This window comes from Bos taurus, chromosome 22, assembly GCF_002263795.3.
Source record: "Bos taurus isolate L1 Dominette 01449 registration number 42190680 breed Hereford chromosome 22, ARS-UCD2.0, whole genome shotgun sequence".
In the NCBI taxonomy this organism is placed as follows: Eukaryota; Metazoa; Chordata; class Mammalia; order Artiodactyla; family Bovidae; genus Bos; species Bos taurus.
Genome location: NC_037349.1, coordinates 18084272 through 18107307, shown reverse-complemented (window position 1 = coordinate 18107307; position 23036 = coordinate 18084272). Strand labels below are relative to the sequence as shown.

The window sequence follows — 23036 nt, the reverse complement described above, 5'->3', positions numbered from 1 at the left end:
TGAAGTTGGCATGTGTCTTATCATCAATGGTCTATCAAGATGTGACTGGTGGCATCTCATCTTTCTTAAGTGTACAAAAGATAATGGTACATCTTAAAATCAACAGCATCCTAAATGTGTATGATACATCATTTGCAAAAACACCACACACATAATAACCGGGAGAACACAGATTAGAAAAAGTCATCACCTCTGAGCAGAGTTGGTCCAAACGCCATGGCTTGGCTAAGTGAATGGTGCACTGGCATGAATAAAAAGGTGTCCCTTCATCCAGGCAGGCACAGGGCTTGGAGGAGAGGGCACAGACTGCATTTCAGCCCCAGGGGCATTTGTGTCACACCCAACCTCACAGCAATACATGGTGAGCATGCTGTCCCTCATGATTCACTGACTACTTCTGCACAACTCCAGGGGCTATGAATGAATATATCATCGAAGACCACTGGATGCTATACATGGCTTCTCAAATCCAGAAATAATTTCGAGTTGCAATTTCTTGAAATGGTTTTTCACTTTTTTCCAAACCCCAACAAAGCAGGTTGTTTTACAGACTGAGAATGGCAACCAATTACCTGCAACTCAAAAGCAAATGACTAAACACCCACAATATGATATTCTTTATGTTAAAAAAAAAAAGGAAATGCTCCCTCAACAGGAGACAAATGTAGCAAAAAGTCTATTAATATTGTTTCCCAAAGAAGAATGAGTTAGTATAAAACTGAGGACAACAGCCATACATCTTTCTCTGTCTTCATAACATACAACCTTTCAAATCGATGTGATTACTTGTGAGGTCAAAGTTCCTCTATTTTTTTTTTCTTCTTGGAAGCTGTGTGTGCCTTAATGTGCTTTAAATGTGCAATAAAAATATAATGAAAAACATACATTTATTTAATGTGGCTGCTACAATATATGCTATAAAGCCCAAATCCTACAAAGTTGAATTTTATGGCATTTCTTAAACCTGCTCCTGCAACTTGGAGCTGCCCTACTATACTGGTCAGAATTGAGTGTTTCTCTCTCCCACCTGCAGCTTCCAAGAAAGTGACTGAGCTAGAACTTGGAGTTTCCATTCCTGCTTCTTTTATTCTTTTTTCCCTTCCAGCATCACCCTCACATTGTTCCCTAACTGTCCTCATCTTCCCAGTGTCTCCCACCATATTTCATTATGAAGACATGCATGCTAGCAATGGCTCATCAGAAAACCCAAAACAGACCACCTCTGGCCAAAACCACCATTTTTTCCATTCATTTTTCTTGGCTATACCGTGTGGCATGGGAGATCTTAGTTCTCCAAAAAGGAATCGAATCTGTGACCCCTTTGTTGGAAGTGGGCAGAGTATTAACCACTTGACTACCAGGGAAGTCCCCCAAATCACCTTTTATACTAATGTGTTAAACAGTGTACTTAAATCAGGGTTCATGAAACTATAGCCCTCCTCTATGTTTACAAATAAAGTTTTATTGGCACACAGCCTTGCTCTGTGTTTAGGTATTATTGAAACCTAATGCTCTCTATACCTAATACACTCTCATGCTACAAATGCAGAGTATAGGAGTCGAAACAGAGACTGTACAGACCAAAAAGCCAAAAACATTTACTATCTAGCCCTTTACAGGAAAAATTTGCCAACACCTGGATCAGAGCCAGGTCTCCAGAGCTAAAAGGTCCAGGTTCATATTCCAGCTCTCTGCTTTACAGCTCTGAGTGCCTGGGTAACCTAATTACCCTATCTGTACTGCAATTTCCTCTGAGTCAGATGGGGATAATAAAAAGAGCCGACATCATGGGATTTTGAAAATGCACAGCACTTACTACAGTTTCTGCATGCACTGAGGCAAGAATTCAAGAGTTGGGTTTTGTTATCTTGCCAACCTGCATCCTCTGCTCTCTAGCATTTCCCTGCTTTAGCTCCCCAAATGACAGAAAAGTCAGTCTACTGCTCCAGTTCTTCCCTTCCTAACCTTTGTCTTCTCAACCCACTGCTTCATCCCATACCTTCAGCAACCCCACGGGACCTCTTAGATCTGTGTGCAAGACCCTACACATACCCAAGTCCTCCCACTTCCAGAATCTCTATTTCTTCCTACTTTTCAGTGGCTTCTCATACTGCAGACCACATTCCTCTTGGGGATGGCCTTCCTCACTGGGAATATCCATCAAAGGTCATGGTATGACTGTTGCAGTTGCTCTAGGTTCTCATGCTCTAGAGAAACACAGTTCTTCTCCCTGAACTTAACCCCTCATGAAGCCGTTATTAGCACATTGTTACAGCGACCAGATCCTACCCACACAGAGCGAGCCTTGCAGGTCCTCAGTCTTCACTCCAGCATCTGCCTAATGACATGATGATCTATTATCAGGACCCACTGAGGACTAAAGACAACCTTGCTTCCTTGAAAACAATCACCATAGTTTGGGTTCCCCCAAAAAGCAGCCACCGAGACAAGACTGGAAAAAAGTAACTATTTTATTTGGGAAGTAATCTTGGGAAAGATTGGAAGAGAAGAGGGAAGTAAAGCAGAAAAGGGAGAAAAGAAGCAAGAGAAGGTGTGTAATCAGGAAACTTATGATGGTGGCAACAGGGGCTAAATTCTGATAGGGATCTATCAGAGATAGAGCTCAGGACAGGTGTCTGCAAGTCATCCCTTGAGGATAAGGAAGCACCCTTTGAGGCTCTATCCCTCACTTCTGATCAGTCACTGGTTGAGGGATGCTTCCTAAGGTGGTAATTATCTGGCCCTCTTAGCCTGCAAGGTATGCATGGATGTCAAGTGGAAGTGAGACCAGAGTGCACTGAAATGGTGAAGAGGCAAGGGGATGGGGCGCCTCTAGCATCAGAAACAACTGCGTCTAATTACTGCGTCAAATGAACTGCCCCCAACAGGAAGGAGAGGATGGATTTAGGGTGAGGGGAGACTTCAGTTTTACCTAGGAACTAAAATATGCTTGTTAAATAAAGTTGCCACATGGCCATGAGAAAACAATCACCTTAACCAAAGGCAACTGGAAGTATTAGGATTTGGAAAAAAGAATACTTATTCTTCTGATAGGATTGCTCGGGATGTTTGAAATAAGAGCAGCTCTCTACTGTCAAGTTATTATTAATGTTACTAGACTGTCATTCAAGCTCTGTTTTCATTTCATTTGTCCTAGAAGAAAATGTCCCCTTTCTCTGCACTTAAGATGTATCATTTTGCCTCACTAGTACTACAGAGCACAGGAGTACTTCCTTATGACATATCAAGAAGTTTTTTATACTTTTATTTTCCTTTACATAAACACAGCTGACACTGGAGTTTTTAGTTTGGTCTATATTTGACAATGCAGTAAGTGACAGACAAAGATATTTTTACATTAAGCATCCATCTCCAATGCATTCATTTTTGTGGCCATATATGTTCAGGCACTCATTTCATCAACTACTAGTTTTTTTAATATTTATTGTATCGTTTGTTAAAGGCAGAAGGAAGGTGTTAAATAATTAATAACCCAAAATCTCTGCCTTCAGAGAGTTTAAAATATTGATATAATCACACTGCAGAGAACCTCTGTCATTCTGGGTCTGCCCAGCATCCTTCCCTCCTTTTGGTGATGGTGCCCTGATCTCAACACACATAGCCCAACTCTTATTTCAATGTTGAGTCATCTGACCCAGGCTAGTCCATCAGCTCACTGATGACTCAGTGATTGGTCTAGAAGTGACCACATGATCAAGTTATCTTATCAGAGTGAACTCCAGGAAGAGGTGCTTCCTCGTTTTCCTGTTGAATTTGAGCCAAAAACAACTTGGGCTGGAGCTCCTGCAGCCATTTAGCGTCCACGAGAAGAGAAGCAATCAAAGAATGCAGCTAAAACAGAGGAAGTGGAGCTGAAAGCTTAGTGAGTGGGGATGAAATTTTGATACCTCTGGACCAAACTTTCACCTCTCTCTGGACATGTTCGTGATAGCACCTAACAAGGTCCCTTTTACGGTTAGGCCAGTTCACAGTAGATTTTCCAATAAATAGAGGTTTTACCAACCCAAAGTGAAATCAAATGACTTTCTCTGATGAGGAATTTTTCACATGCCCCTCAATTCCACAAGACAACAATGCAATGTGGCCACTGAGAGATTAAATGTTTCCTTCGGATGTCAAGACAGAAATATAGAGCATACAACCACAGAGGTATGATTCTTGATCTTGATGTTCACTGGTCAGAGCCCATCCAGCAAGCTCACAAATTCAAGCTACATTACCAGATAAAAGGAAGACACTCAGAGGAGGAAGAGCAGAATGAGGTACTTTCTGAAAACCACATCATGAGAAAGATTGAAATACTTGAGATATCTATCAGAGAGGGGGAAAAAAGGCAGAAATCATAATTTCACAGCTATGACTATAAAATTTTATATTTGTATCATTACTTGACTTGTGTGAATGACTGGGACATTACAAGGACTACCAAATCCGTAAGGTCCTCCTGGTAAATGTGCTTCAAGTCAGCCTTTGGCTTTTGACTTTGGCTGAGGGGCTGAAAATCTGACAACACGCTTTGCTGGTCTGTCAAAGTTAGCCTAAAGGTCGAAAACATCGATGCTATTTGAAGTTTAATTTATTACAGGCAGTACTGGAGTACGGTCTGTGGTCCACTCATACAGTACTACCTGGTCTCATCTGTCACCAAAGGTAAAGCAGAAGCAGTTCTCACATTGGAAGAGCCAGACACAACTTAAAAGACACTCTAATGTAACGCAGGTGCCTGATCAATGCGTTCACCACCCTGCCTGCCCAAGCTCTTCAATCTTAGGCAAATAAACAGCATTCAGGAATTTACCTAACAAATACTGAGCACAGTACATTGTATAGGTAAACTGTAGTGGACGGGTATATAATTCAGCAGATACAATCTACGCCCTTAAAGAACTTATCAGTTGGTGTAGGTGATGTTGCGTACCTGTCAGAAGCACAATGGTAGATCAGAGAAGGTATCTAGAAAATAGTAAGGTCCCTAATGACAACATCAACTCCTCTTTTTGCCCCTCTTGACACATGTTACTAACGATCATGACAGTGTTTCCCACTGAACCTCAGAATCCTTCTCAGTGCAGCTTTTATTAACCAACCAGATTTCACTTCTGAGATGAAATCTACTCGCCATACCTGAGTTGGAGTTTACAGGGAGAAGAGACGGATGCCTACCACAGAGATCTCTGGTACTGAAAGAATAGTGAGAACGTCTCTACATAGAGATTTGAGTAACATGCTCACCATATACGAGAAAAAAATATGAACCATGACTAAGGTGAAAGAGAAGTACAGACTGGCTGAAGTCTCAGAGTGGAGATGAAGTTAGAAGGAAGATTGAGACCTCAGATGCTACACTAGCAGCTGGAAGTTACCTGGAGGATAAAAAGAACCATCAAAAATACAAGTGATATATTTGATAAATATCACTGGCCAAACTTTAGGAAGAACAAGGACAGGAAGGGTCAAAAAACAAAGTAAAATACAGAGACATGAGGGAAACAGCCAAAACATACAGAGGAGAGAGTAAGATGGTCTGACAACAACAGCATTAAAAAAAATAGTATTAGAAGAATTTTCCAAGAGAAGAAATAGGAATAATGGTGTATAATAAGCCTGACAGTGGGAGGATGCAGAAGGAAGAAAAGGAGACTGTGACTCCAGATTTTGAGTTTGAGTGAACTCAGAGGGTACGGCATCATCAGCTACGATACAGAAGGCTGACCCCCTTTAAAGTATGCTGAGCGCTAGAGTACAGCAGGACATCCTGCTGAGATTTCCTGGTAGAAGTTGAGAATACAAGTACGGACCTTGAAAGGAAACAGGGGCTGGAGATAAGAGGGTGAGAGCGGGTGGTGTGCATGAGGTAGGATGGCTGAAGGACTATGGAAAGAAAGCCTAGTTTTAGGATGCAGCCTGAAGGAAGAGTCATGTAAAGAAACCAAAATGCAACATGTTGTTTTTTAAGATAATAACTCCTATCCAGCACTACAGATCATTTTTAATCAAACAGGATTTTTTTTTTTCTTTTCTACAAAGCAAGCCCCTTTAGCAGCCTTGCTCTGGCAATTGGTGTGATCATCTGGAGGCCACCATCAGAACCACTCACTCCCTGGACCTGTGGCCCTTCAGATGGAGAGAGCTGTGCACAAAGCCGTGAAGAGAAGCTTTTAGCTACAGACTCAGCTCTGAGGAAATAGGCCTCCCAGGGTTGAATGAAGAGAAGCATCCACCAGTTCAGCCCAAAGACATTACAGAGCCCATCAGAGTTAGACTTTGGTTCCACCCTAGAGATTACTATAGGGCTTACTACAGAAGTGAATAAAACTCAGGCCTTTCAAACCTAGCACTTGATAACACTTGAAAATGTTAGCAAAACTATGACAGAGGAAACAATTTGTCTATCCAAGGGCAAGGATAATTGGAAAAAGCTAACCAGGTGTATGACACTCCTTTGACTTTCAAGGGACCTGTACTAGGCCTGTTACTATGAAATCTGGATAGGTGGATGGGTGAGTAGGTAGAAGGGTGGATGGAAGCATATATTTGTTAATGACAGCAATGTGGAATGACTGTTAACATATTGAAAGAATCTATCTTTTCCCTCTCTCTGCCAGCTAAAGAAGACACTGGTTTAATTGAAGTACGTCAGAAAGAGAAAGACACGTAGCATATGATATCACTTATACGTGGAATCTAAACTATGACACAAACGAACCTAAGTAAAGTACGACAAAGATGAACAGAAACAGACTCACAGACATAGAGGACAGGCCCATGGTTGCTAAGTGGGAGGGGCTGTGGGACAGATGGAACGGGAGGCTGGGATTGGCAGATGTAAGCTATTACATATAGGATGGATGAACAACAAAGTCCTTCTGCATAGCCCAGAGAGAAGGACACGCCACCCACTCCAGCATTCTTGCCTGGGAAATCCCATGGACAGAGGAGCCTGGCAGGCTGCAGTTCACGGGGTCACAAAAAGAGCTGGACACAGCTTGGCAACTAAAAGGGAATTATATTCAATATCCTGTGACAAGCCATAATGGAAAAGAATATACATATAAATGCATATATATGCATAACTGAATCAGTTTGCGAACAGCATAACTTTACACAACATTGTAAATCACCTACGTTTCAACTTAAAAAATAAGATACTGGCTTAGTTCTTTCTCTTTCTACAACCCACATAAAGGATACAGACCTCCTTTTCAACTTTTTGAAAAAGGGACAAAAACAAAACAACAAAATCATTTGTCTGCTGATGCCCGTGAAGAAAAGATCGCGAGCTAATGATACACCACACCACTCCTCTCCCTGCCCCTGGCTGTATGGCGTGGTATGTGGTGGGGACAGAACATTGAAAATGAGGACAAGAGCCCTTCCTGGGCAAAGGAGTCAATAGTTCCAAAATGCTGCTGCCTTAGGGGCCAGGAAACAGGGGCCTGGATGCCTACCACAGACGGATCAGAACTCCGGCTTGGACTGAGCTTTCCTGAATGTGATATGTGGCAGAGGCAACTAGTCTTCACCACAATTTCATGGGCTCTCTGGCATTCCCAGACATCTTTTGAACTTAGGATTTGGACCGTGGGACTAGTCCTTGTCAAAGAACTGTAAATGGAGAGGCATAGACCCCTTCTGGACCAACACACTTAAGAGCTGGTGTGACTTTTCCAACTCTCTCCTCTCTCTCTGGAGGCCTGTAAATCATTTGTTGTAGATATCAGAGTGAAGAAGATGGAAGAGGCTGCCAGGGTGAGAGATCCACCTTTGATGTGTTACACCCACGAGAGGTAGGGGTTTATTTGTTACTGTAGAATACCTAGCATTGTTCTGACTAATATCTAACACCACTCTGACCATGAACTACAGGGGTCACAGCTCATTACAGTTATGATACTGAAACTAAATAAATGCCCTTCCTAAGTCCTCACATTCACTGTCACACTGCCTCACTTCCCAATTTATTGCCTCTGTAATACACACTCACACACTGTTTTGCTGTTAGATGCACATATCGAAAAGACAGACACTTTTAATACAAATACAAGACAGAAAATACAAAGAAAAAAATTAGCATCCATATCTATCCAAATCAACCGTTGTTCGTTTTTTCTTACCCACACTGTATCAGTTGAAAATATACTTTAAACATGCTTTTCATTGCAACAAAACACAAAAGTAATAACAGGAGACACAATTGATATTACTTGTACGTATGAATAGGAAACTGGCATAAAAGTTTAGTATCCTGTCTTCAGGATAGTCCATTTAATTCGAGGAACACTTACAGAGGTGGCTTGGACGATGAATCGTTTTTATTTATTTCAGTAACTTCAGGGGTAAATTTTAACTACTCTCTCATCTTTTCTATTAAAAAAGGATATGGAAAAAAACGACAAAGCTTAATTTTTTTCAACCCTCTAGCATAAGTATTTGGGACAATAAGAAGCACAAAGAAAAAAGGAGGAAAGGTAAAAAATGAAAAAGCTTTTGGCTATTATATTGTTACAATTTATCAATAGTGCCCCATAAAATTTTTATGGGACATCTCAAGATGTAATTTTAAAAAGTCATAAGTTTAAAATAAAACTGTACCTCTAGTTCCCTTCTAATCAGTCTATTTGTGAAGCTCTAGCAAATATTATATCCTAAATTCTGAAAGAAAATACAAGGTAGGCTCATAGGGAAAAGACCAAAAAAAGAAAAAAATTTTTTTCTTTCGAGATACTAGTTTATTTTATATAAATAATATTACATTTATATTTATTATTTTTATTTTAAACAGTACCATTACTTACTAAATCATTCTCAAGATCTGTAGAAAGATGGTAAAGTCTCTCTCATTCTAATATCAAGTACTATAAACGTCAGAAATATTTTTCAATTTCTTCCACTGACCCATCTGTCCAAACTTTCATTCCATCCATCCATCCCATCATCTATCCACCCACCACCCATCCATCCCACCATCCATCTATTCATCTCCCATCCATCCTCCCATCCATCCACAATTTATTCATCCCTCCATTCATCCCCCCATCCGTGCATCCATTCATTGCACTCACCAGATGTTCAATTGGTCTATGAAACACAAAGCACTAACCTCAAAGAACTTGGTAAACTATCATATAAGAAACTCCAGAGCAGGGCTGGTGAAATATGACATAGGAGAGTACCAAAAAGTAGTGAGAGTTTGAAAAGAAGAGCAACTTCACAGTAGAGATGGAAACATCTTCATGAAGGAGAAAGTCAAAGGTGGAAATAAAGCAAAGCAGCATGTCGTTCAGGGCCTTACAGATGAAGCTAAATTGGAAAGCAGTACCATTAACAAATAATTATCCATCTCAAGGAGTTTACTGGCTGCCAATGAAACATACACCAGTCTACAAACCACTCCTGGAACATTCTACCATTTACTAAAAAATTTTTAAAAAGTAGAATGCAGAACAAGGTGGCAGGTTTTTTTAACTTTGTTAAGCAGGAAGTTCCACAAAGCCTTTCCGAGTGGGGCCTACAATCAAAATGTCATCAGATTGCCTCCTCCTGCTTTTCCAATCTCTCAGGGAAATTGCTGTTCCAAAAAAAAAAGCCATAGCAGAACATTTTGACTTTATTTCTATGCCGCTGTCCAAAAAGGTGGCATTTGGTTAATGTCAGCATTCAGGTGTCATTCACTGTGATTTTTTTTTCTTCCCAACTTAGGGTCTTACTTTTCTAATGACAACTAAGGTTATCCCCACCCTTTCCCCCTGCCAAAGAAAAACAAAAGACTCAAAATACCTTTGGTTATATAAAAAGTAATTGAGCAATATCTCTGGGGCCTGCTCATGTGGGTTGATGTTTTGGAAAATACTGCGGTACTGGTGAAGCAGCCCGACTTCTGTCTTCTGTTTCCCACTTCTCTAAACTCCATGGAGACTCTGCGCTGGGAATTCTTTGCACAGGAGAGGTAGCCTCCTCTGCTGTTTCCCCATCAGCTTCTCCACTATTTAATCAAGGGAGCTAATCAACTGTGGAGTTCATAATGGTTGTCAGTCACATTTCCTGTGTTATGATTGATGAATCTAACTGTGGACTTAATGCCTTTGTTCAAAATTAGATGACAATAGAATAGAGATTAATACTTCTTTTTTTTAAAGCTGCATTATGGCAGCTAATGAAAGCAGTTCCCTCATCACAATGATACAACATTGGTGGCACTGGAGACAATAGATTTTAGACTATTTTCATTTTAATAACTACACATATTTAAATATACATTATGTGAACTTTCTGCTTATTATGATTGATACTGTTTTTTCATAAAGGTTAGTGATTTTTTTTTCTTTTGTAAAAATCTAAATAAAAATGAGTCTGTGTATGACTGTATATGTGCGTGTGTGCAGAATAAATAAATCTCAATCCAACTCCTCTCCTGCCAAAAACCAAAACCATTTACTGAGTCACCTTTTTGCTATCTCTCTCTTTTATACCTCTCCAGCCCATTCTCTCCCTTAAAATACAATGCAGATTATCCACAGACAACTGCCTGGTGCAACGGTCCCCATGCCTGCCTTAAGACACAATATGAAAACAAGTAAAGCTTCTCTCCGAGAGCTGGTCTAATCTAGCCGCTGAATACTGAACCCACCAGGCTTCATTTGCAGTGTCTTCTATATTCCCTCTTAGTTTCCCTCTTTTTAAATTAGTTAACACTGTTTCTTAGTCATAATCTCAAAAGAATGTCTTAATAGATTGCAACCACTGAAGATTTTCTCCACAAAGAAATGTACTTGAAATGTTGAGCAGGTGGAGGGGATGGGGGCGGGGGGCTGCTGCGGGTGGGAGGGTTCTGTGGAGGAGTCTGTGGCAGCTATTACAGGAAAAACTAAGAAGACTAAAAATGTTTATTTCAATTCAATGGGGAAAGAGTTGTGTTTTTTTTTTAATTATTAAGTTCTTAAGACAACAAAATCACATTATCACACTATAAAACTGAGCAAAATGCAGAAGGATCTTCTGCATAATAATAAGTAAATTTATCTTGATTTTTTAAAACCTTCCCTGAGCCCCTAGAAACAGTTATCTCCTGGGATTATAGAAATATCAACAATTATCCTTTTCTATAAATCCCCTTTCCATTTGCTTTACTTAAATTTTTTAGACTTCACTAAAAACTATTGAAAAAGGGGGTCTCTGTTCTTTAGAGAATAAGTGTGAAATGGCTTAATCTTCTCTAAGAATCGCCACCAACTGTCCTGCTCAGCTGGTAAAGAATCAGCGTGCAATGCAGGAGACTCAGGTTCGATTTCTGGGTCAGGAAGTTTTCCTGGAGAAAGGATAGGCTCTTCACCCCAGTATTCTTGGGTTTTCCTGGTGACTCAGACAGTAAAGAATCTGCCTGCAATATGGGACACCTAGGTTCAATCCTTGAGTCAGAAAGATTCCCTGGAAAAGGAAACGGCAACCCGCTCCAGTATTCTTGCCTGGAGAATCCCCACGGACACAGGAGCCTGGTGGGCTACAGTCCACCAGGTTGCAGAGAGTCAGACGCAACTGAGTGACTAAGCACAGCACAGTCCTCTGCAGAACTTGTTGCTGCGGGGGTAGACATCTCCCTCCTGACGTCGTCTGATTGTGTAACTGTGGTCACCTGTGGTTATTAGAACAGTCTCAAGTTGGGCCTTTGTTTCAAAGCATCACTTTCATATTCATTCCAAAGTAGCCTCTTTCCCTTCCCTCCCCTGCACAGGCTACAGTGGTGACCCATGATCCCAGAGACCACGTTGGGGTGGCAGGGGGCGGGGGGTGGCGGGGGGAAGACAGTGCCTGCAGTCTCTTTCCCAGCCCTGCTTTCCTTGTGAACAGTGGTGAGGTGGAGAGGAAGAATCAGACATCATTTGTGCCTGTCCATAACCACTGATGGACTTCTTAATCTACAGATTTCAGGACCGTGAGTGGAGGTTCTAAGAGTCCTTCTGTCCGGGGTGTCTCTCTGCTTCCTGAACAACAAGCAAAGCTTCAACTCCTCAGCAGAACATTTAAGACTCTTCACAACCAGATTCAAAACTCCTGTTTCAACCTCATCTCCTGTCACTTGGCTCAGAAACCCTACGTTCCAGCTCTATGAAACCTTGGTCAGTTTGCCCAGGCTTATCCACTGGCTTCTCCTTTCCTCAGATTGCCCTTTCCCCTCTTTTCAACCTCTCTAAATTCTTATTTATCTACAAGTCTTGAGAGGCTTTCAGACAGGTGGGGGCCTGGGCATATGCCTGATTCACCAAGTTCCCTGGAACGCTGAAACAGAGGACTCCATATAACCACAAGATTCAAAACCAAAAGAACACTGAAAATCTCTAAACTTTCTTTTATAAGTCATCTAGACATATAGCTGGTATTTTCCCTCAGCTTTCAGTTCTTTTTATAATGCAGTTACAATTCTTGTATAACTAAAAGTCAATTTAAAAATAACAATAAGCCATATAAAAAAGCCATCAAGAAAACATTTAAAATTTCTTTCGCAAGTCCCATCATGACTCTCATGCAAATGATGCTGTTTTCTTAAAACAAATAAATTATAAAAATGATCCAGCAAAATAAAAACCTTGATTGTTTCACTGAATGTTAATTCCTTGAGGAAACACACACACACACACACACACACACTGTGGAATTTCATTAAGACGGCTTTTATACATTGTCACACATATAGTTCTATAAGAGAATAACACAAAGTGATGCTTCACATCAAAAACAACAAAATGCAATAATCCGATAATGTTAAAACACAATATTCTCTCTGCCAAAGAATAAAAGCTGTAGAAACGATTTTAACTTTGTATCTATAAATCAATTTTTTTTCAGGAGGGAAAAGACTTGTAATTAGTTATCTGGAATAGAATTTTCTTCTGTGTTATTTATCTCCTCTCCTCTCTCCAAATACACTGTGTGTATAGGAATAATCTAAAAGTTTGGGGAAAATATTGGCTTTAAGTGAAGTACAATACTTCTTTTCTGAAATGACCTTTGTTTGAGGTTTCATTATGCTATGTTCAGGAGAAGAGACACAAACTGAAAATTCATTTGGGTTTTCCCTTCCTTAGATGTTTTAACAAAATTTACATAATGGACTCCAGGGTGGCAGCCAAGCCGGAGTTGGGGGAGAGTCAGTGTATGGGGTGGGTAACAGACTGCCTTCACCCCACCAAACTATAATGAGATATCCCCTCACATCAGCCAGAATGGCTATCATGAAAAAATCCATAAACAACACATGCTGGAGAGGATGTGTAGAGAAGGGAACCCTCCTACACTGTTGGTGGGAATGTAAATCGGTGCAGCCACTATGGAGAACAGTATGGAGGTTCCTTAAAAAACTAAAACTAGAACTACCACATAACTCTGCAAACCTACTCCTGGGCATATATTCAGAGAAAAACACAATCTGAAAGGATACCAACACTCATTTCAGTATTGTTTATAACAGCCAAGACATGGAAGCAACCTAAATATCCACCGACAAGATGAATGGATAAAGAAGAAGTGGTACGCATACAAAATGGAATATTATTAACTCGTTAAAAAGCGTGAAATAATTCCATGCAGCAACATGGATGGACCTAGACATTGTCTTACTGAATGAAGTAATTCAGACCAAAAAAAAAAAAATATATATATATATATATGACATCCCTTTTATGTGGAATCTAAAAAGAAATGTTACAAATGAACTTACAAAGCAGAAAAAGGCTCACAGACTTAGAGAATGAATTTATGGTTGCCAGGGGGAAGAATGCGGGAAGGGATAGTTAGGAAGTTTGGGGTTTACACACTGCTATATTTAAAATGGATAATCAACAAGGACCTACTGTATAACACATGGAACTCTGCTCAATGTTATATGGCAGCCTGGATGGGAAGGGACTTTGGGGGCAGAATGTGCTATGCTTAGTCACTCAGTCCTGTCCAACTCTGTTACCCCAATGACTGTAGCCCTCCAGGCTCCTCTGTTCACGGGGATTCTCCACGCAAGAATACTGGAGTGGGTTGCCATGCCCTCCTCCAAGGGATCTTCCCATCCCAGGGATCAAACCCAGGTCTCCCACATTCCAGGAGGATTCTTTACCATCTTAGCCACCAGTGAACCCATTGGAGGAGAATGGATACATGTATATGTAGGGGTGAACCACTTCACTGTTTACCTGAAACTATCACAACATTGTTAGTCGGCTATACTCTAATGCAAAATGAAAGCAAAAAAAAAAAAAAAAGACAAAATAAATCCAGCCCACTACTTGCTTTGGTTTTTAAATAATGCTTTATTGGAACACACCAAATGCTGTTTGTTTAAGTATTGTCTATATGCAGAGTACATCATGAGAAACACTGGGCTGGAAGAAGCCCAAGCTGGAATCAAGTTTGCTGGGAGAAATATCAATAACCTCAGATATGCAGATGACACCACCCTTATGGCAGAAAGTAAAGAGGAACTAAAAAGCCTCTTGATGAAAGTGAAGGAGGAGAGCGAAAAAGTTGGCTTAAAGCTCAACATTCAAAAAACGAAGATCATGGCATCTGGTCCCATCACTTCATGGGAAATAGATGGGAAAACAGTGGAAACAGTGGCTGACTTTATTTTGGGGGCTCCAAAATCACTGCAGATGGTGATTGCAGCCATGAAATGAAAAGATGCTTACTCCTTGGAATGAAAGTTATGACCAACCTAGATAGCATATTTAAAAGCAGAGACATTACTTTGTCAACAAAGGTCCATCTAGTCAAGGCTATGGTTTTTCCAGTAGTCATGTATGGATGTGAGAGTTGGACTATAAAGAAAGCTGAGCGCCGAAGAATGGAGGTGTTGGAGAAGACTCTTGAGAGTCCTTGGACTGCAAGGAGATCCAACCAGTCCATCCTAAAGGAGATCAGTCCTGGGTGTCCATTGGAAGAACTGATATTGAAGCTGAAACTCCAATACTTTGGCCACCTGATGCGAAGAGTTGACTCACTGGAGAAGACCCTGATGCTGGGAAGGATTGGGGGCAGGAGGAGAAGGAGACAACAGAGGATGAGATGGCTGGATGGCATCACCAACTCGATAGACATGGGTTTGAGTAGACTCCAGGAGTTGGTGATGGACAGAAAGGCCTGGCGTGCTGCGATTCATGGGGTCACAAAGAGTCGGACATGACTGAGTGACTGAACTGAACTGATGGCTATTTTTGTGCTGTTTAAGGACAGAGTTGAGTGGCTATGACAAGGTCTAATATATCTCTTTTTAACCCCTGCATAAATTAATTTCCACAATCCCTCCTCTAAATATTTTCATCTTGGTTCTTGGCATAGAGCATCCCATCAAGGCTTACCTCCGATCACTTATTCTATACATGAAGAAAATGGGGTGCCAAATGACTAGTTGGAACACTTCTCCAATAAGAAGCCAGTCTAAAAACATTACAAGGATCCATGGACAAAGAGAATGGAACATGGTAGACTGAGTTTCAAAGAATATGAGACAATCATTATTCTGACCAGGCAATTGATAAATAAAGCAATGGTGTCACTTACTTTCTCATTTGGCATTGTCCCAACACAGAGACCTTCACAAAAGGAGATAGGAATCTCAGGTGATTCATTTCCCAAACTATGTTCTGAATGAGGAATGGGAGAGATCACAATCAGAAAAGCAGTTGCATAGGTCATTTGGTCAATAAAAAGAAAAAAAAAATCAGTATGATCATTTGAAATCAAAACTGTGAAGACACAAAGAATCTACAAAACTAAAATAAAATATTAATGATTCCAGCAGTCCAGGAGATCGGATCTCTTACTAAAGTGAAAAGTTGGTACATTTCTACTTGAGCTTCTCTACTGTGTGTGGGATTTTCTAATCCATCATTCAAATGTGAAAAACACTGGCTTTGGCCACTAGTTAATTATTGGATTGTCATAACCCATTTCATGGTTACTCATCCTTTTTTTTAAATAAGCTGATTTTGTTAGTGATTTTATTTTGTAATTACTGTCTCCTGACAAGTAATTACTGTCTCCTGACAAGTAATGCCTCTACCATACCTGTCATTTTACAACAGAATCTACTGAGAGAAGGGAAAAAATGCCCTGTGTAGAGAGACTTCAAATATGTTACCATATAGTCACACACGCAGTTTTAAAACAGTGGAGGAGGAATGCTGAATGGCCATTCAGATGACGTATAAGGTTATCGAGGATACCCTAAGGATAGACGCAACTTCTTTTTTATATATATAACTTCCTCTAAGTGTGTGTGCAGAATTATCAACCTTTCTTAGGTGCATTTCAATGAATCCTGGGATTGGTTTTGTATTCAGGCTGATGAGTAGCTATTTCTGAGCTCCTGTAATTATCAGGATGACTAATTTAATGACTACCATGACCAATGTGCACAGCCCTCACAGGGTGTGTGGTGGGGACTTGCTGAAAATGTTACAATTCAATGTTACAAATAACATTAAAATCAGAATTTTTAAATCACTTCTGCTTTGGCTTTATTTCACAAACCAAAAATGATATTATTTTTAACTCCTTTGAATCCACACAGCCCTTGTGTCACCAAGCCACAGCTGCGAGAATCTACTATGTCACCAATTATCGGCTAATGATGATGTCAGCTATTTACCTCTCCGTATGGCCACCCTCGGAGAAGGCAATGGCACCCCACTCCAGTACCTCTTGCTTGGAAAATCCCATGGACGGAGGAGCCTGTTAGGCTGCAATCCATGGGGTCGCTAAGAGTTGGACACGACTGAGCGACTTTACTTTCACTTTTCACTTTCATGCATTGGAGAAGGAAATGGCAGCCCACTCCAGTGTTCTTGCCTGGAGAATCCCAGGGACGGGGGAGCCCGGTGGGCTGCTGTCTATGGGGTCGCACAGAGTCGGAAATTACTGAAGTGACTTAGCATAGCATGGCCACCCTACTAGACTGTAAACACCTTGAGGGCTGGGAGAAAGTCTTATTTATCTAGGAGTTTCTTATCCCTAACAGAACATGGGGTACCTCCTAGGTCTGCTCAGTAAATGTCCATTAACTTACACATGGCTTTGCTGGTGTGAGAAAGCTAATGCAAGTGAAGGGCAATGTCACCAAACTGTGAGATCATATGGGGCACAAACCATATTTCTCATCCATGTGTCATCAATGCCTATCAATGCCTACAAGGCCTCCACAGAGTAGCTAGTAAATGAATGTTTGTAGAGAAAAGGAAGACTTTTCAGTGGAAGGTGAAAAGCCCATCCAGTGATATGAAAATACAGAGATTTTGATCAAGTATGTTGTAGATCTACATCAGGAGTCAATAATATTTTTCACCAAGGGCCAGTAGTAAATACTGTGTTGGCCCGAAAGTTCATTCGGGTTTTTGGTAAGATGTTTCAGAAAAACCTGAATGACCTTTTGGTCAACCCATTATATAAGGCTCACAGGTTTCCTGTCTCTATTGCAACTACTTCATTCTGCTGTTACAGGACAAAAGCAGCCATAGACAATACGTAAGTGAAAGACTATGAATGTGTTCCAATAAAACTTTATTAACAAAATTAAGTGGTGGGACAGAATTTCTTGCCAGCCATAATGTGCTGATTCCCGCTATAAATGAGAAAGGCAAAACAATAAAGCTTTTAGAATACAGCAGTATCTACTTGACATATAGAAAGAGTGTTTAAAATACAAAGAAAAGCAGTTACTCTTCCAAAAAAAGTGTAGTAAGTGGGCTTATTAGAATTAGGAATAATAGAATATGACATAGTCATGAAATTAACAGCTCATAGGTACCAACACAACATGAATAAATCTCACAACATGATGTTGGACAGAAAAAGAAGTATACAAATGGACATACAAAAACATCATTTAGAGAGTGACAAGGTAACCTACAGGGTGGGAAAGAAGTTTGCCACTTATATAATTAACAAAGGCCATATACCCATGAAACTATTCTGGAACCAATTCCAGTCTGTGTTTTTCCCCACACAAACAAGCAACCTCTACAACACCAGTGCAGTGATCCACAATTTAACTAGTTTTGACACTGCCTGCCCAGGGACGGCACTGGATTCCACAGGTTAAGGGCTTAGTCCTGCAAAATTTGAGCCCCTCCTCGCTTCAGATGCCACTCTTAAGCCCAGGTTATTACCTGTGTTTCTGGATGATTGGCTATAAACCAGAGGTTCCTATGACCTCCTCTCTGGGTTCAATCAATTTTCTAGAGCAACTCCCTAACTCAGAGAAATATTTCACTTACTAGATCACTGGTTTGTTACAAAAAGATATAATTCAGGAAAAGTCAGATGGAAGAAATGCAGAGGGCAAGGTAGGGGAGACAACAGGGAATTTCCACACCCTCTCTAGGCATGCAACTCTCTCCAGGCCTCCACATATTCACACCCAGAAACTCTCCAAACCTGGTCCTTTGGGGGATTAATGGAGGCTCCATGACACACCCATGATTGATTAAATGACTGGCCATCAGCAAGTGATTCAATCTCCAGCTCCTCTGCTCTCCCCAGAGATCAGGGGCTAAGACCATATAATCACATAGGTGGGTCCCCTGGAAGCTAGCCCCATTCTGAAGTGTGGTCCAGAACTCACATTATTAACATAAAAAATGGCATCATTGTTGCTCTCATCACTTAGTAAATTCTAAGAGTTTTAGAAGCTCTCTGCCAGAAACAAGGACAAAGACCAAATATAACTCTTATTAACAATCACAATATCACAGCCTATAATCAATAAAGAACCTCTTCATATCAATAAGTGAAACACTAGCGAAAAATAAAAATAGAAAAGGACAATAATAAGCATTTCACCAAAAAAAGTATGCCCAAATGGCCGAGAAACCTATGAAAATATGATCAACTTCATTAGTTATCCGAGAAATACAAGTAAAAATCACAATAACGCACCACTTCATGCTCACCTGTATTTTTGTGCTCAGTTGCTTCAGTCGTGTCTGATTCTTTGTGACCCCATGGACCACAGATCGCCAGGTTCCTCTGTCCATGGGATTCTCCAGGCAAGAATACTGGACTGGGTTGCATTCCTGTCTTCAGGAGATCTTCCCAACCCAGCAATCATATCCGCATCTCTTATGTCTCCTGCATTGGCAGGCAGGTTCTTTACCACTAGCCCCACTTGGGAAGCTCACATGCTTACTGGAATGGCAAGAATTGGAAATGCTAGAAGTGATCCAGAAGGCAATAGCACCCCACTCCAGTGCTCTTGCCTGGAAAATCCATGGATGGAGGAGCCTGGTGGGCTGCAGTCCAGGGGGTCGCTAAGAGTCAGACATGACTGAGCGACTTCACTTTCACTTTTTACTTTCATGCATTGGAGAAGGATATGGCAACCCACTCTGGTGTTCTTGCCTGGAGAATCCTGGGGACAGGGAAGCCTGGTGGGCTGCCGTCTATGGGGTCACACAGAATCGGACACGACTGAAGTGACTTAGCAGCAGCAGAAGTGATCCAAGACGATGATGTAAGAGGATCCTGAACTCAATTCCTCCCATGAACACCCCGAAGTTATAGCTACTGACTGAACAATTTCCTCTGGAAAAAACACAAAAACTAGCAGAGCAGCCCTTCATACCAGGAAAACAAAGGAAGACCCACATCGAACAGGTAGGAAAGCCTAGGACGTGACGTCACCATAAACTCCATCCCAGGCTGTGTGACCCACAGTCAGTGGAGAACTCAACAAACCTGGAGCTTCTGCCCAGGAGTGCATGGTCTGCACTTACACCAGGCACCGCCGCCCTGAAGACTTTACCTGAGAGACAGGCCACCAAAGCATATGGCTTTGAAAAGCAACAGGGATCACATCCAGGAGACACTGTGAACTACAGACTGGCACTTTCCAAGACCATTGCCAATGACCACACAACAAGGGCACTTGCCATCTGCCTCTGCAGAGATTTAACCCTGTACTGTTGCAATAGCAGCACCCCGAGGGAGCTCAGGGTGGAATGAGGCACCCTGTACTCCAGGGAATCTGGTGGGACAGGTCTTTAGTTAGATGTTTTTAGGAACAGATTGAATGCTCTCAATCCTTGCATCTCCTCATATCTAGAAAAGCACTAAATCCCCTCATGGTAACATCATAGCCTCATGACTAGCAGAAAACCTTCTGTAAAATGAGTGCTGAATGATTTAACTCTCCCTTCACCAAAACCTTGTATATTGACCAATATATATCGACATATATTGACCTTCCCCCACCACCTCTCTGGAGCAGTCTCTCAGAGCTATCTGGGATGCTGCCTCCCAGGCTGCAGTCCTCGTTTTGCCTCAAATAAAACTTAAGTCCTTCAAGACTGGGAGAAGTAGCTGTTTCATCTAATGCTTAAATCCAACACAGAGAGTCAAGCAAAACGAAGAAACAGAGGACTATGCTCTAAATGAAGGGAAAAAAAAAATAAAACCCAAGGCCAAAAAAAACCCTCAAAAACAACTCTAATGAAAAAGTCTGATAACCTTAATATCAAGTTATGGTGAAGTTTCTTGTGTGGCTTGGGGAGCATGAAATGGTACAATCACTTTAGATAGGTTGTTAATGTCTACTCCGGAGAAGCCATGGCACCCCACTCCAGTACTCTTGCCTGGAAAATCCTATGGATGGAGGAGCCTGGTGGGCTGCAGTCCATGGGGTCGCACAGAGTCAGACACGACTGAGCAACTTCACTTTCACTTTTCACTTTCATGCATTGGAGAAGGAAATGGCAACCCACTCCAGTGTTCTTGCCTGGAGAATCCCAGGGACAGGGGAGCCTGGTGGGCTGCCATCTATGGGGTCGCACAGAGTCGGACACGACTGAAGTGACTTAGCAGCAGCAGTACTGTCTACTCACCCCCTCTAAGGTGATACCTAAGAGACATGCATGCCCGGGTACAACAAAATACACATTTAAGAGTGTGCAGAGCAGTATTATTTGCTGGAAACGACTGGAAACAATCCATGTGTCCATTAACAGTGGAATGGATAAATGTTCATACAATGGAATATTCTGCACTAATGACATAACCATATCTTCCCAGGTGGTTCAGTGGTAAAGAATCTGCCTAGCTAATGCAGAAGACTCAGAAGACAGGGGTTCGATCCCTGGGTCACGGAGATCCTGGAGGAGGAAATGGCAGCCTAGTCCAGTATTCTTGCCTGGAAAATTCCATGTACAGCGGAGCCTGGTGGGCTGCAGTCCATCAGGTTGTAAAGAGAGAGACACTGAGCATGTATGTACCCACCCAGTGACATAAACAAGTCACAACTACACACACAGCAAGGACAGAGTTCATAAACTTAATGTTGGGAAGAAAAAAAAAGCCACATGCAAAAGAACATATACAATATTAGCCCATTTATATAAAGTTCAAAAACAGATAAAACATAACCAGTGACTTACCAGAAAAGTTGGCCTTGTGGACATGTTCATGGTGTAGAAAGGGGTTGTCACTGAGTTGGGCTTCCTGTGGGCTCTGAGTTCTGACCACTGGTTTCTTGACCTGTAATTACATAGGGGTTTACTTAATAATAATTTATTAAGTTGTATGTTTACATGTGTGCACTTTTTATGTTGGTAATAGTCCACATTTTTTAAAAAAGGCTTTAAGTCACTTGAGGCCTGCCATCTGTAAAATGAGACATTTTAAAAACAGCATCTCTAGCAGGACTTTCTTTTCAGTGATACCACTGCATTGTAATGGATATGTCACCATCATTATGGCAAGAGTCATTTTATATGGTTTCACTTTTTATGTCTTTCACTAGCTCATTAAAAGCATTGCAGTACTGTTCGGTTCCCTTGACATGCTGGTTGCCAGGGAATTTCCTCTGAAAACGCAGTAAGTCACATGCAGAGGATATCTGGATGTTCCATGGAAAGCCCCACTGACCCCAGCATAGGAGTCAACCCATCTAGGCACCACAGAGCTGAATGAAGAAAACTCCAGAAGGTCCCCAAAGCCAGTCAGTGCGGTCTTCCCAGCTCAGGCCCCAGACATCCTGGCTCTGAGACAAGACACACACTATAATTCCACAGAAGTCCCTAACCTGGAAAAACTATGAACCCAACAACACAAGCTACTGATTTATGCCACTAAGTTTCTGGTGTTCATTCGGCCAGAAATGCCATCATTAAAAAGTCTACACATAACACGCGCTGGAGAGAGTGTAGAGAAAAGGGAACCCTCCTACACTGTTGATGGGAATGCACGCTGGTGCAGCCACTGTGGAAAACAGTAAGGAGGTTCCCCAGAAAACTAAAAAGAGAGTTGCCATATGACCCAGCAACCCCACTCCTCAGCATGCAGCAAACAAATCTAATCCAAAAAGACACCTGCATCCCTATGTTCATAGCAGCACTATTCACAACAGCCAAGACATAGAAGCAACCGAACTGTTCACTGACAGATACATGGATAAAGAAGATGTGGTACATGTATAGAATGGAATCCTGCTCAGCCATAAAAAAGAATGAAATAATGCCATGTGCAGTAACACGGATACAAATAGAGATGATCACACTAAGTGAGGTAAGTCAGAAAGAAAAACGCCATATGATATCACTCACATGAGGAATCTAAAACATGATACAAATTAACCCGTCTATGAAACAGAAACAGAATCACAGAAGTAGGGAACAGGCTTGTGATTGCCAAGGGGCAGGGGCTGGGGAAGAGATGGACTAGGAGGTTGGGGATTAGCAGACGTAAGCTTTTATATAGAGACTGGATAAATAACAAGCTGCTACTGTATATTTAGCACAGGGAATTATATTCAATATTCTATGATAGACCATAATGGAAAATAAAATTTTAAATGAGATGATATATATAAAGTAACTGAAGCACTTTGTTGTACAGCAGAAATTAACACATTATAAATCAACTGTTTTGCGTACATGCTCAGTCACTCAGTCATGTCTGACTCTTTGAGACCCCATAGGCTGTAGCCCACCAGGTACCTCTGTTCATGGGATTTCTTAGGCAAGAATACTGGAGTGGGTTGC

General features: G+C 41.3%; 1 long non-coding RNA gene across 1 annotated transcript in view; it reads right to left on the bottom strand.

The window, feature by feature from the left end:
• Window positions 1-23036, bottom strand: part of LOC112443504 (uncharacterized) — a 730208-nt gene that overhangs the window by 575451 nt on the left and 131721 nt on the right. Inside the window, exons 3-4 of the long non-coding RNA XR_009492349.1 lie at window positions 21432-21531; window positions 15565-15647 (exon numbers count right to left, since the gene is read on the bottom strand). This is a non-coding gene — a long non-coding RNA (uncharacterized lncRNA). The remainder of the gene's footprint in view (window positions 1-15564; window positions 15648-21431; window positions 21532-23036) is intronic.